Source organism: Tupaia chinensis, unplaced genomic scaffold, assembly GCF_000334495.1.
Source record: "Tupaia chinensis unplaced genomic scaffold, TupChi_1.0 Scaffold000272_1, whole genome shotgun sequence".
Lineage (NCBI taxonomy): Eukaryota > Metazoa > Chordata > Mammalia > Scandentia > Tupaiidae > Tupaia > Tupaia belangeri.
Window position 1 is genome coordinate 4,028,939 of NW_006159754.1, and position 14,686 is coordinate 4,043,624.

Here is a 14,686-nt window from a genome sequence, read left to right on the forward strand (position 1 = left end):
CATAAACATTGACTTATGTAACAGGAGCCAATAAGTTAAATTCATTACTACTCAAGACCCCCAGGTTGAATGACAAACAGTAAGTCTTGGAGGAACCCTAGAAAAAGTTAATCCTTTCTTCCTTTCAAATCTTGTACTATATGTTTCAATCTTCGACAATTTTATTTATTTGTTTATTTTAATTTATTTTATATATTCAATCACTATACATCACCACAGCTTGTGAAATGAATTTCCTGAGCAAGAGTACACTGCACACCAGTAAAGTTAAAGATATTATCATACATGTTATCATCAACAGACAATCTTCCATTTCTGGGTCTCTAACTATCTTGCCTCTCTGTTTTTCTCCTTGATCCTCTTCCGCTCACCCTCCTTTGCCTCCTCTCCTCCTCCCACACTGTCTCAAGTGCCCACACTATTCTCCATGCTTCTATATCTTCCAGTCTTTCAGTTTCCACCATAGAGCATGGACATTCAGTATATATTAAGTGGGAACATACAATACTTCTCTTTCATAGTCTGGCTTGCTTCAGTCAGCAAAAAATCATCTATATTCATCCACTTTCTATCAAATACCAGGATATTGGGTTTTGTTTGTTTGTTTGTTTTATAGCTGAGTAGTTTTCCATACTATGTTCCCCACTTTTTCAATCCATTCATCTGTTCGTGGGCATTTGAGTTGGTTCCCTGACTTAGCAATTGTGAATAATGCTACAATAAACATAAATATGTAAGCATTTTCCTGATTGAGCATTTTCTTAACTTTTTGGTAGATACCCAGGAGTGGAATTGGTGGGTCATACATATTGCTCTCCATAGTAGCTATACTGACATTCCCACCAACAGTGTAGGAAAGTTCTCGTTTCACCAAAACCTCATCAGCACTTATTTTCTGTTGTTTTTTGTTGTTGTTGTTTTGTTTTGTTTTTATCTTAGCCATTCTGATTGGTATTAGGTGGTATCTAATTGTGGTTTCGATTTGCATCTTCCTTAGGATAAGGGATGTTGAGAATTTTTTCATATGCTTTTAGTCTATTCCTATGTCTTTCTTAAAGAGATGTCTGTTCAGTTCACTCACTGATCTTTTAATTGGGTTTATAATTTTTGTGAAGGACAAGGCACTTGAGTTTTCTGTATATTCTGATATCAGTCCCTTGTCTGAGGCGTAGTTTGTGAGTAGAGTCTCCCTAGTCTGAGGATTGCTGGTTCACTCTGACTATTGTTTCTTTTGCTGATTAGAAGCTTTTTAACCTGATATAATCCCGTTTGTTTATTTTGGAGATTATTGCCTTTGCTTTAAGGGTCTTAATTAAGAAGTTTGTGCCTGCTCTTATGTCTCTAAAAGTTTCCCCCACATGATCCACCAGTAGTTTTATAGTTTGAAGTCTTAGGTTTAAATCTTTGATCCATTTTGAGTTGATTTTTGTTCATGGTGAAAGATAGGGTTCCAGATTCATCTTCCTGCAGGTGGATACCCAGTTTTTCCAGCACTATTTGATAAAGAGATTTTCTTTTCCCTACTGGATTGACTGGTGCCCTTTGTCAAAAATCAGTTGGCTTGTATGTTTCAGGGCTTATTCCTAGAGTGTCTATTGTTTCATTGATCCACATGCCTGTTTTTGCACCAATATCATGCTGTTTTGATAATCACAGCTTTGTATTGTTTTGGCAATGCAGGGTCTTCCATAATCCCAGACAAATTCTGTGATTGTTTTTTTCTAAATCTGTGAAGAATGTCTCTGGTAATTTAATAGGGATTACACTAAATTTGTAGATTCATTTTGATAGAATTGACGTTTTTATTATGTTAATTCTTCCAATTCAGGAACATGGGATGTCTTTCCACTTTTCTGAGGTTTATTATGATTAGTAACAACCACTTACTCAACATTATTTTTTGCTGTTGTTAAGATTTTTGCTAAAGGGACCAGCAGTTAGCATAATGGCTATGTTGCTGGACTCCCATGTAGTCGACTGCAGCTCGAGTCTCAGACTCGGCGGTTTAAATTTACGCTGGGTGCGTGTGCATGTGTGCCCAAGATCCCAGGAGGAGAATGGAGGAGAAGGGATTGCAGCATGGCCATCCCCCCCAGGGGGTGATTTCTCACTTTCTGTCTCTCTGTCACTCTCTGTCTTTCTGGTGAGTGCACGTGCCCTATAGCAAAAACCTCTCCAAAAAATAAATAAATAAATAAAGATTTTTGCTAAAGGGCATGTGTACTCACAAGAGAGAAAAAGAAAGAGAGAGAGAGAAGAAAAGTGAGAAATCGCTTCCCAAGGAGGACGGTCACATCACAATTCCTTCTCTTCCATTCTCTTCTCAGGAGTTCGGGAAAGTTTGCACACATGCCCTGCATGATTTCCAGGCCACTGGGTCTGGGACTCAAGCAAATGAGTTGACCATGTGGTATCCAGTGCCTTAACCATCTCATGACCAACTTGCCCTTCAACTAAAATATTTTAAATTATCTTTTGCAGTGGCATCTGAAAGAGAAGTCTGAGCCTCCAGCCCAGGGGTGTTTAAGTAATCATGATAATTTAGGTAAACATAAGGCATGCTTTTTGTTGGACTGCTATGTGAAAAATAAATATGAAGCTAACTAATCATTTATAATATTAGCTTTTGTCCCCTTATATTTGTTCCTCTCATTCCCCTTTACAGTTGTCGGCTAATTTGTATCTTCTCTGTACGTAGAGAAAAGTCAAACCCCACTCAGGAAATTATGTTATTTACCCCTTAGAAAAACTATTCAATAAGTGAACAGTTTTCTCAAAAAATATGGTAGGGAAGGGTGGGCAAGAGAGAGGAAAGAAATGTAAGAGTTTGATGGCTCTTTAGACCCAATATGCCTGGTCCCCTTTGGTGCAATGTAAATAAAATAACGTGACTTGAGAAAGGAACGGTAGTGAACATACAAGGACAGGCAGGACCATGAGCAGCCTTGATAAAGGTGACCATGCCCCAAAAGTGGCACAGAAAATGCAGCAGACTGAAGAACTCTAAGGTGCATGTGAGCTAGTTAACAGGTGATGAGGCAGGGTAACCAAGGACAGAGTGTGTAATGAGGATGTAACAAAGGATCGTAATAACAAAAGCCTGAGTGAACTCCCAGAGCTCCCCCCACGACATAAGTACTCTTAATAATAAAGAGTATGGATAAGTTGGGAGGAAAGAGGGTCATTGTAACATTGAGGTTATGGCTTGATTTTTTGTTTCTTTCTCCCCCATGCCTGCCAGTCAGAAGGGACAATTTAAAATTTTTTTTTCCTTTTCTTTAAATCTTTTTTAACATTAATTCACTATACAACATTATAGCATACAAAATGAATTTTCCACCCAAACTACACTGTATATTGGCTCAGTCAAGCACATCAACATATGTGTGAACAAGAAGGAATTTTCCATTTCTTATGTCTTGTATATTTTGCCTTTTTTTTTTTTGCCATCCTTGATTCCCTATCCCTCACCCTCTGCTGTGTCCTAAATAAAACTATAGAAAAGAAAGAATATGGTATTTCTTACATGTCTGAGCTCATAGACTAAGAGCTATTCACACCTGGTGATAGTAACACTGTGCTGATGTTACTCAAGAGTCTGAGTCATGGGCTGTTAAGTTTAGTACTTCACTGAACCACCCAACAGACAATCCAAAGAAGTTTTAGGGCAGGCAGTTGCCACATCTAAGTATGCGAACACTTAACAAGAGGAAGCCAGACTGACTGCAATAAGCATTAATTATGTAAAAGACACAAAAAACTAGAAACTCCTCAACTCTGAAATGTTTAAATTCTAGGCCCAGGGCTTACTCCATGTTGATGTACTCAATATCATGTCTTGTCTCCAGACCTTTGGTCAATAAACTCCTGCTCAACATTTTGAGCCCCCTACTTGCTTCTCTGAACACTTAAATCTGAGGTTTGCTTCCTCCTCTACCCTGAGGTCAGCAGCTACAAGTAATTTCTTTTTTTTTGAGAGGTTTTGTTTTTGTTTTTGTTTTTGTTTTTGTTTTTTCTGTTGTTTTTTGTTTGTTTGTTTGTTTTGTTTTTGCTATAGGGCACATGTGCTCGCCAGACAGACAGAGAGAGATAGAGAGTAGAGAGACAGAAAGTGAGAAATCACCCCCCTGAGGGGATGGCCACGCCACAATCCCTTCTCCTCCATTCTCCTCTCAGGATCTTGGGCACGCATGCACACGCACTCGGCATGAGTTTTAAGCCACCGGGTCCAGGACCCACAAACCGCAGTCAACTACATGGGAGTCCAGCAACATAGCCATTACGCTAACTGCTGGTCCCAGCAGCTACAAGTAATTTCTATAGGCCAAGGAGGTGGAGTTGTCACTTAATTTTTTTCTGAGCTCTCCTCCACCATTCTGAACCCTCTTCATCTTCCCAGGAGGCATCAACAAACTATTCCCTGGGACTCTGTCACAAAGCATAGCTCATGCTCTTCCTCTGTCAGTTGGCTCATCATCTCTTCCTAAGACTGATGAGAATGAACAAAGACACGCTCATAATAACCATGGATTACATAAGTGTTCTATGGTGCAGCTCTTCCTGAATGAAGTACCAGTGCCAGAAAAATACATAGCCATGGAACTGCTTTTCCTCTTAAATCAGTCATTCCTTCTGTTTTTTTTTTCTTTTTTTTCTAATCCACGGAGGTCATGTATGTCAAACCGACATTCCTAGATTCTTTTTACTTGTAAACTCCTCTCAGTTTTTGGCTAAAATTTTATGCCATTTAATGGCATGAGATTCTGGAAGAATTCCCAGATATCACTCTATTATTTCATTTTATCTTTCCCTTTTATTGATCAATAACCCACACCTCCTCTTTACCTTAAGCACTCAGCATTGAGGATCAGAGTTCACATTGACCATCTGATAACAAAGCACTAGAAACACAGAAATAGTGATAATGAAACAAAGTCAAGAAGAGGCTGAAGGATGTTAGTTGTATGGGAGAACGTGGAGGGAGGATGCTGCCAAACTTGGCCTTCTGCCCCTCTCTGTAGCTGCACTCTCCCACTGGGCAGTGATCTATCACACAAGTTTATTCTAACATTTTTTGGTAGAAATAAACATCCAGGGGCCAGCAGGTGGCATGGTGGTTAAGGGCACTGGACTCCCATCTGGCCAACCACGGTTCGAGTTCTGGACCTGGAAGCTTGCTTTCTCACTTTCTATTTCTCTATCTTTCTCATTCTGTCCCTCTTGGGTCAAATTAAAAATAAAAACATACATAAAGTAAAGTTAAATAAAATAATTCTTAAAAAAAGAAAAGAAAAAAGAAACATCCAGTCATTGTTCAGATCATCAGTCCTTTTTTCATTTTTTTTTTTTCATTTTTTTTTTTTTTTGAGAGAGATTTTCGCTATAGGGCGCGTGCGCTCGCCAGACAGACAGAGAGAGACATAGAGACAGAAAGCGAGAAATCACCCCCCAGGGGGGATGGTCACGCCGCAATCCCTTCTCCTCCATTCTCCTCTCGGGATCATGGGCACGCACGCACACGCGCCCGGCGTGAGTTTTAAGCCACCGGGTCCGGGACGCAAACCGCGGTCGACTACGTGGGCGTCCAGCGACATAGCCATTACGCTAACTGCTGGTTCCCATCAGTCCTTTTTATAAAATTACCTACTAAGTACTTTCCTCTGAGTTTGCCCCAGACCAACAGGCATGGTTTCCACTGTGACTTACTTTTGTTTAGCAACGTCTCTTCCCATTCTCTGCAGTTTTATATCATTGATTGCTTTTATAAATAATTTACTTGGTTAACAATATTGATATTTCTGAGAAGAGTTTGATCTTTTCCAATATTTGTAGGCTTTAGGAGAGTAGCAGCAGCAAGTGCAAGGGTTTTCATTAATGAACCAGGGAATTTAAAATTCCAAAATCAGTGGTATCATTAAAACTTCAGCATTTTTATTTCCCTGCATTTGATCTGACTCTATCATTTTCAGCCTCTGGGGTGTGGCAAGATTATCGGTCTGCTCTGATGAGTGAGTTCAGGAACCCAGTCGGGGGCACAATATGATAGCAACATGAATGACAGAGGTTTAGCAATAATCTCCTCAGGTAAAAGACAAAGCAGAAAAATTGACAGGTGTCTATAATTAATCCCAAAGCTTTTGCACAAGCTGGAATTGAATTTTAAATCTTTTGATCGGACGAGTCAACAACGGCATGAGGAAGAGTCAACAACGGCATGACACCCATCAATAATTCATCTTTTGTAAAAGTCTTTAGAGCATATCCTGGGGCGAGCCAGTTTAGAAATAAGAAATATGGATCCTCATCCTATTTCCAGCATTTATGTAATGTGACTTTTAAATTTGCTTTTGCTTCTGTTTCCTAATATTTAAAGAAGAGCTGCTTACTCTTTTAGTGAGATAATGCTTATACTCCAAGCTAATTGTAAGGTAACGGATTATGTTTACATTTTTTAAGTAATACGCATTTCATCTTTGAATCTATTATTCTATACAAAACTGAAAAAGAATTTTGCTGAGCATTAGTCGGTATATATCACATGTGTATCTTTTTTCTTATTTTACATATGGGTTTCATATTTTTCCACTTAGCCAGATTATAAAATTTCCCAAATAACAAGTTATAGTATGTCCAGTGAAGGTGTTTGATTGGCAGGACTACAACTACAGTATATAACTAACTGGTAGAAGATATACTCTGTGATCATTAAATAGTGGTTTTATTCATAGGTAGCAGTCATTTAATTGATCCAAGTTAGTTCATTAGTACTACCCTGCCAAGAGCTATTATGAAGAAACAAGACGCAAATAGAGCAGAAAGTAAAATTTGTCTTTCAAAATTGGACAATTTTTCTGGCTGAATTTATTGCACTCTTTGAATGACAAATTTGTACACCAAAAAGTATAGCTGGATATCTATTCTTTTTTTGGAGAGGTTGTTGCTTTAGGGGCATGTGTACTCGCTAGAAAGACAGAGATAGAGAGACGTAAAGCAAGAAATCACTCCCCAGGGGGGAGGGGATGGACATACCGCAATCCCTTCTCCTTCATTATCTTCTCGGGATCTTCGGCACGCACGTACACATGCCCAGCATGAGTTAGAGTCACCAGGTCCGGGATTTGAACCACGGTTGACCACATGGGAGTCCAGTGACATAGCCGTTATGCTATCTGCTGGTCCCATATTTATTCGTATTTTTATTTTGCTTTATAGACATAAGCTCTCTGATTGGCTAACCAGTTTTACCCAAGACCAGACTTCACACTGGAATATCAAGTTACTACAGTAAACTAGATAAGTTTTTTTGAAAAAAAAATTCTTCTCATTTTATATGTGTATAAATAAATATAGGAAGGTACTTCAAAAGATTCATGGAAAATTACATTAAAATGTGTGGTGGCCAGCAGGTGGCATAGTAGTTAAGGTGTTGGACTCCCATATGACTGACCACGTTTGAGTCCCTGACTCAGTGGCTTGAATCTCATGCTGGGCAGGTGTGCGTGCATGCCCAAGACCCTGAGAGGAGAATGGAGGAGAAGGGATTGTGATGTGACCATATCCCTGGGGAGTGATTTCTCATTTTTTCTCTCTCTGTCTCTCTGGCAAGCACATGTGCCCTATAGCAAAAATCTCTCTAAAAAAGAAAGAAAATGTGTGTGTTTATTTTGGTATAATTTTGTTTTGAAAATCCATACATAGTTCTATCATACACTAAATTTCCATGAACTTGTTGAATATATACACGCCGTAGTTACATAGGTACACACTCCAGTTACATATGTACACACACATATATATTACAAACACATTACAATATTTAGTGGTATGCATGATGTGTTTGAAGACAATTTCGAAATTTTATTTTAAATGTATTTCATAATCAAAATAGCTATGTTCCACTTTTAAATAAATTGCAATAAATAGACATCTGCCTTTTACTATGAATGATTTAATTTTTTAATATCTGCCCAGGTAGGATTGACTTCTACCCTCTATGGAGAAAAAGAAAATAATAATGACTAAAACAAGATAAGTTAATTTCTATCTCACATAAAGTAAGCCTAGAGGTTTGATTAAAAACTTCAAAATTTTAGAAACCTGAGCTCCTAGCTATTCTGTCATCTCCATCTATGGTATCCCCCTTATGACTGCTGGAGTTCCATCATCACTCTCTTCATTCTAAGAGAGTAGCAAAATAAAGGAAAGGAAGGAGAAAGCAGTCTTTGTGTTCTAGGAGATTCCCCAGAAGTCACATATCATTTCTGCAGCCATCTCATTAGTTAGAATTTAGTCACACGGCCAATCCTGGTGCAAGTGAAATGGGGAACTGTAGTCTTTTCGTAGATATCAATATGTCAAGGTCAGAATAAGAATTATGGTACTGAAGAGAGAGAGAGAGAGAGAGAGAGAGAGAACATAAATATTAGAAAACGACTAGCGGGATCAGCAGATGGTGTAGAGGTTATGTTGCTGGATTTCCATGTAGTCGAATGCTGTTGGAGTCCTAGACCTGGCAGCTTAAAACTCACACTGGGTGCATGTGCTTGCATGCCTAAAATTCCAAGAGGAAAATGGAGGAGAAGGGACTGTGATGTGGCCCTCCCCCCAGGGGGGTAATTACTCACTTTCTGTCTCTCCAGCTAGTGCACATGCCCTATATCAAAAATCTCTCTAAAAATAAAAAGAAAGCTGCTAGTGATTACTGCTACAGTGCTACTTTTCCAAATGAGACCATGCTTCTTTTTTGTATTTTTTTTCCCCCCAGAGAGATTTTTACTATAGGGCACATGCACTTGCTGGAGAGACAGAGAGAAACAGAAAGCAAGAAATCACCCCCCCCCCAGGAGGTTGGCCACACCATAATCCCTTCTCCTCCATTCTCCTCCCAGGATCTTGGGCATGCACGCATGCATGCCCAGCATGAGGTTTAAGCCAACAGGTCCAGGATTTGAACTGTGGTAGACTACATGGGAGTTCAGCGATGTAACCATTACGTTCTGAACCCTAAGGCCATGTTTAAAAAGCAAACAAACAACAACAACAAATAAAAGCAAACAAACAACAACAGCAAACAAACAAACAACAACAACACATCTAGAAAGAAATAGGAGGGGTCTTCAACAAGTTCATGGAAAATGATTATTATTGACAGCTGTGCATAGATTTCTACGTTGTTTTTTGCACCAAAATAACCTCACACTTTAATTTCTTTTCTTCACAAATTTTTTGAAATCCCCTTGTAGAGTCTCTTGGAGACACTCAATAACTGCATCATACGTCACATTTTTGCACAACTATTTTTAATACGTCTACTTAATATTCATTTCATAGAAGTGTATTCCTAACGTTTTTATCAATTAAAAAGAATGTGCTTGATAAGAAAGCTCATTTAGAAAATAATTCATATTTCTAAGGTAAAGATTGTCCTAGTACAAAGCATAGATAACCATATATAAAATGAAAATTTGGCATTTTTAACAAATTTAGTCAATAAGAAGGTTAAAAGGAAAATGATAAATATCAGGACCAGAAGATGGTGCAATGATTACGTTGCCCAGCCTCCACGTGGTGGACTGCAGTTTGAGGCAGCTTAAAACTCACACCAGGCACATGCGAGTCATGTATGTCCAAGATCTGGAGAGAAAAATGGTGGAGAAGGTGGCATGGCCACCACCTTTGGTGAGCACATGCTCCTATAGCAAAAATCTTAAAAATAAATAAATAAATAAATAAATAAATAAATAAATAAATAAATAAATAAATAATCTGAATGGAAAAAATGAATCAGTTCCTCATTGTTGAATGCATTATGGATTTCATTGTTTTGTAGTCCAAAAAAGAATTGAATCTGTGAGTGTTAATTCATTGTACTATCCTCAGAATCAGAGTCCACTAATATTTTTTGAGAATTCACACACTGGAAACTTAAGATATTTTTAGCTGTGCTTTCTTACACAAAGTCACAAAATTCTGGAAGATGATATTATACTCCAAAGCAAGTATGGAAACTATAGCTACAATAAATTGGCTACATTTTAAAGGTCACACATTAGATGGGTGTTAAAGCTTAGATTCCAATCTAACATCATACACTCTCTTATCCTAGGACAAACTGTCAATGGAGTAATTAACTGATTCAACGGTTGACCATCTAAAGGCACAATAGACATACAAATCTAATAGCTCTAAGCTACAAGATAAAATATGACAAGTGTCTTCAGTCTTAAAGCATTTGATGTGCAAAGAACTGTCTTTATAATATAACATACACACACTATTCTGGAAGCATGAGTGGTTATAATAGTGATTGCAAATCAGAGTGGAGGAGAGGACTGTACTTTACAAGAGACTTTAAATAATAAAGAATAAAGACACATTATTTAGTATTTCTAATTCAAGGGTCCTAGAAAGTAATATAAGCCTATAGTGCAGGGATTGACAACTATGTATACCAAGGGTCATATCTTAGAGTTTGTGAGACTGTATAGTCCCGGTCCCCAATTTTTTGTTTTGGTTGGTTGGTTGGTTATCTGCAATCCATTCAAAATATAGAATAAACTAAGGACTCATAGGACTCTTTGACTCTAATTCTCTTATTCTTGCATAGAGCAGCAATTGTTCTTACTCTTGCCTCAAAGTAATTGTAAAAACTAAACTTCTTGGCTTAGATGAAGAGATTGAGGGGAAAGTTAATGCCTGTGCTTTACACTGCACCCCCGCCCCACCCGCCAGTGCCCCAGAAACTCTCATAGGCACAGCAGACTTCTTCAGCACTGTGCCCTAGCCCCGGGGTTTACTTCTGTACATAAGCAGTATTTTTGTCCCCATTAGACATATAGAGAGATTTAGACTTGGAAAATTTAACTGCATATTCAAGAGGAAATAGATTTTCAGCAGATGGAGGACACAGAAAATGATAGAGAAATAATCACAGGGCTTTCTTCATCCTTCCCACTCAGAACCTGCCTTCTTAGGATAGTACATGATTTCTTAGCAAACATGAATACTTGTGAATGGTGTATTTCATTTCCTAAAGCCTTTAAAGATGACATTTTCTTGAACTCTCTTAATGTATTATCATACACATTTCCAGAGCTTTCCTTAATGATTGCTCCACTACAGAAATAGGCTGCTATAGAACAACCTGATTTACATCCTAAGTGCCTGGAACTGTCTGAATAAAGATAATGCAGCCACAACAATCTATTTCTTTTATTCAATTTAATGGAAATCAATCACTTAGTGGAGTTCACATTGGCAGGCTCATGAAACTTTGAAATTCAAAGGGATTCCATGTACTTTCAGATTTTGTGTTGACCAAATGATAACTCTCTGAAGCCTTGAAATTTTGATCTCCCAATGAGTGTAAATTTCTTAGTTTCAAGCTACTTGAAAATCTTTTACTTAGCTCACAACAAAAATCAAGTGGATTATGGGCTTGCTTCAATTCCCACAGATAATTGTTCCATTGTAATGCAAAATTATTTTAATTATCACTACATTCACTGTGGCTGGAATCAACAATGAGCTACAACCAGTAGAAAATTACGTACGCATTTAATCAAAAAGCTCGTAACTATGAATATTATTTTCATTATTTTTGAACTGTAAGAATTGTGGTACATGGTAATTAGCAGTGAATATAAAAACCCAATTACGAAGTAATTATACTTCTCCTAATTACTCTATTTTGTCAGCTGTGCATCCCACTTTCTGACTGCTAGACTCAGTGTTGACCACATCAAGCACGACTTAAGCAATAGAAAAATCAGAAATATAACGCTATTGAATGTCATCTTCTAATTTGTCTTTAACTGAAATGAGAAAACCCAAAAAGCTAATTAACTAGTCCCAGAGGTAAATGCCAAGATCTTTATGGCGGCTGGCTCATGGGCTCTTTCCCCCTCTGGAGGCCAATTGCTTAGCTTCAGAAAATAGGTAGCAGGTACACGGGGCATAAATCTGACCATTTATAAAGGACAAAGCAGCAGGAAGCTTATTGATATTCTTCTCTTTTTATTTTCTTCAAGCTGTAGGGTTGACAGCCGGTTTTCCTGAGAATGGATTGCTTTGACAAAAGATGAACTTGAAACATATTCAGCTCTTGATGGGGAAGAAAAGAGTAATAAAATATGAAAGGCTGTACTTATGTGCTGATATTGACTGAAACCCATAGTAATGAGTTTCAATTTGATTTTTAAGAGACATGTGTTGAGTTTATGCCTGTATTAAGTATTCATTTGATTTGATGGCTATTTCTTTTCCAAGGGACTATTTTGGGAAGAGTGACCTTTTGGACAAGTGGCTAAAGAGTAAAGCCAAGATGTGACATGGCCAGGGGGACTAAGAGGACCAAGATGGACCTTCACAGCAGATATGCAGGCCTCCATTCTGTTTTTCATGCTAATGTCCCCAGAGAGCAAACATAGATATAAATGCTTCTATTTTTTTACATGTCCACATATTTCCTTGAGCTAGAAGGGTAGATAAATATTCCAGCATGTATTCTAACACCCAGGGCATTGTGAGAACTCAAAATGAAATCTAGGTACTTTTCTCAGAACCAGCAGATGGCGTAATGGTTTTGTTGCTGGACTCCCACTTGGCTGACAGTGGTTTGCATACTGGATCTGGAGGCTTGAAACTCATTCCAGGCATGTGAGTGTGCATTCTTGTGGCATGGCTATCTCCCATGGAGTGTGATTTCTTGTTTTCTGTCTGTTTCTTTCTGTCTCTCTGGCAAGTGCTTGCACTCTATAGCAAAAATTTCTCTACCAAACAAACAAACAAGCAAACAATCAAAACAGAATTGAGGTAGTTTTTCTCAAGATAACCCAGATTTTACCCAATTGATCATCTTGGTTTTATTTTCTCTTTCTCCAATATATACAAATTGTAGCTCTATCCTTCTCAGATCCTTTCTTTATTTCTCCCATGGTATTCAAAGCCTTGTTCAGTCTGACCACTCTGTCCTAGAACGAATGTGTAAACTGGGGAAAGTACTGAGCCCATGAGGTAGGAGTCCATGGTTTGAGTCCCATCATAGTATCCAATAACTCTGAGACATTAATTAATTTCTCTTGTCCTTATCTTCTTCATTTACAAATTGACCTTAATAACATTATGATTCTTGACTGTTCAAAACTTTTACGTCTGCTTCTCAGGATGCCTCCCGGTCTCCAGACCTCTGCCTCTAATTCTGCCGTCTGGCCAAACTAGGTGCTCATCAGACCCCCTGCCTGTCCCAAACTCAACAACTGACAATCTAATGGGAGAACAAATAGACAAAAAAATATGAACAGGTAGTTCATAAGAAAGAAAATTCAACTATTAAACTCAATAAAATAAACACAGATTAAAAATCACTGAGATGTTATGTTCACCTATTAATTTGTCAGGAGTCCCACAGTTTGGTATGATTCTGTATTTTTAAGGATTGGGTACACAAGTACTTTCTTACATTGATGGAAAGAAAGATTAGTACCACTTCTATGAAAGTTTATTTAGAATTAACTTTTTGAGGGACCAGTAGTTGGTGTAATGGCTATGTCGCTGAACTCCCAAGGTTCAAGTCCTGGACCTGGTGGCTTAAACTCACATTGGACCTGTGTGCGTGCATGCCCAAGATCCCTAGAGGAGAATGGAGGAAAAGGGATTGTGGCATGGCCATCGCCCTTGGGGGGTGATTTCTTGCTTTCTGTCTCTCTGTCTCTCTCTGTCTTTCTGGTGAGTGGACAAGCCCTATAGCAAAAATCTCTCCAAAAATAATAATAATAATAAATTTTTGAATGACCAAATGTATCAGACCATGGTAAGGTGGTTAAGGCAGCTGAATTCTATTAGCACATGACCAACTTCAAGGTTTGAATCCTGGACCTGACGACTTGAAAAACATGCTAGGCTTGTGTGCATTTGTTTCCAAAGTCCCAAAATGAGAAAAGTGAAGGTGCTTTCTCACATTCCCTCTCTTTCTCTTCTCTCCTTTTCTCTCTCCCTAGAAAGCTCTGAGTCCTCTGGCATTTTATTTTATTTTCCCAATTACCAAATACATCTGCCATGATACATCTTTCCATTTCTGGGAAGTTCTAAAATATAACTTCTACATACTTCTAAAGAAAGACTTAAATATTGGTAAACTCACACATATGCAAAATATGCATTGTTTCATGGTACATGCATATGTGTACACAAGCATCAATCAATGGGGGCTTGATTAAATAAATTATACATATCCATGTAATGGAATTCTAAGCAAATGTTAAAATAAAAGATACTCCCTGTATACCAGATGAAAAGATCTCCTAGATATATTATTACTGCAATAAAGAAGCTAACAGCGGGAACCAGCAGTTAGCATAATGGCTATGTTGCTGGACTCCCATGTAGTTGACCGCGGTTCGTGTCCTGGACCCAGTGGCTTGAAACTTACACCGGGCACATGTGCATGCGTGCCCAAGATCCTGAGAGGAGAATGGAGGAAAAGAGATTGTGGCGTGACCATCCCCTCTGGGGGGTGATTTCTCGCTTTCTATCTCTATGTCTTTCTCTGTCTGTCTGGCGAGTGCATGTGCCCTATAGCAAAAACCACTCCCCCCCCCCAAAAAAAAAGAAGAAGAAGCTAACAGCAACAAAAAAGCAAACTGCACATCATCAGGTAGAGAACATTAACTGTTGTATAAAAATGGCA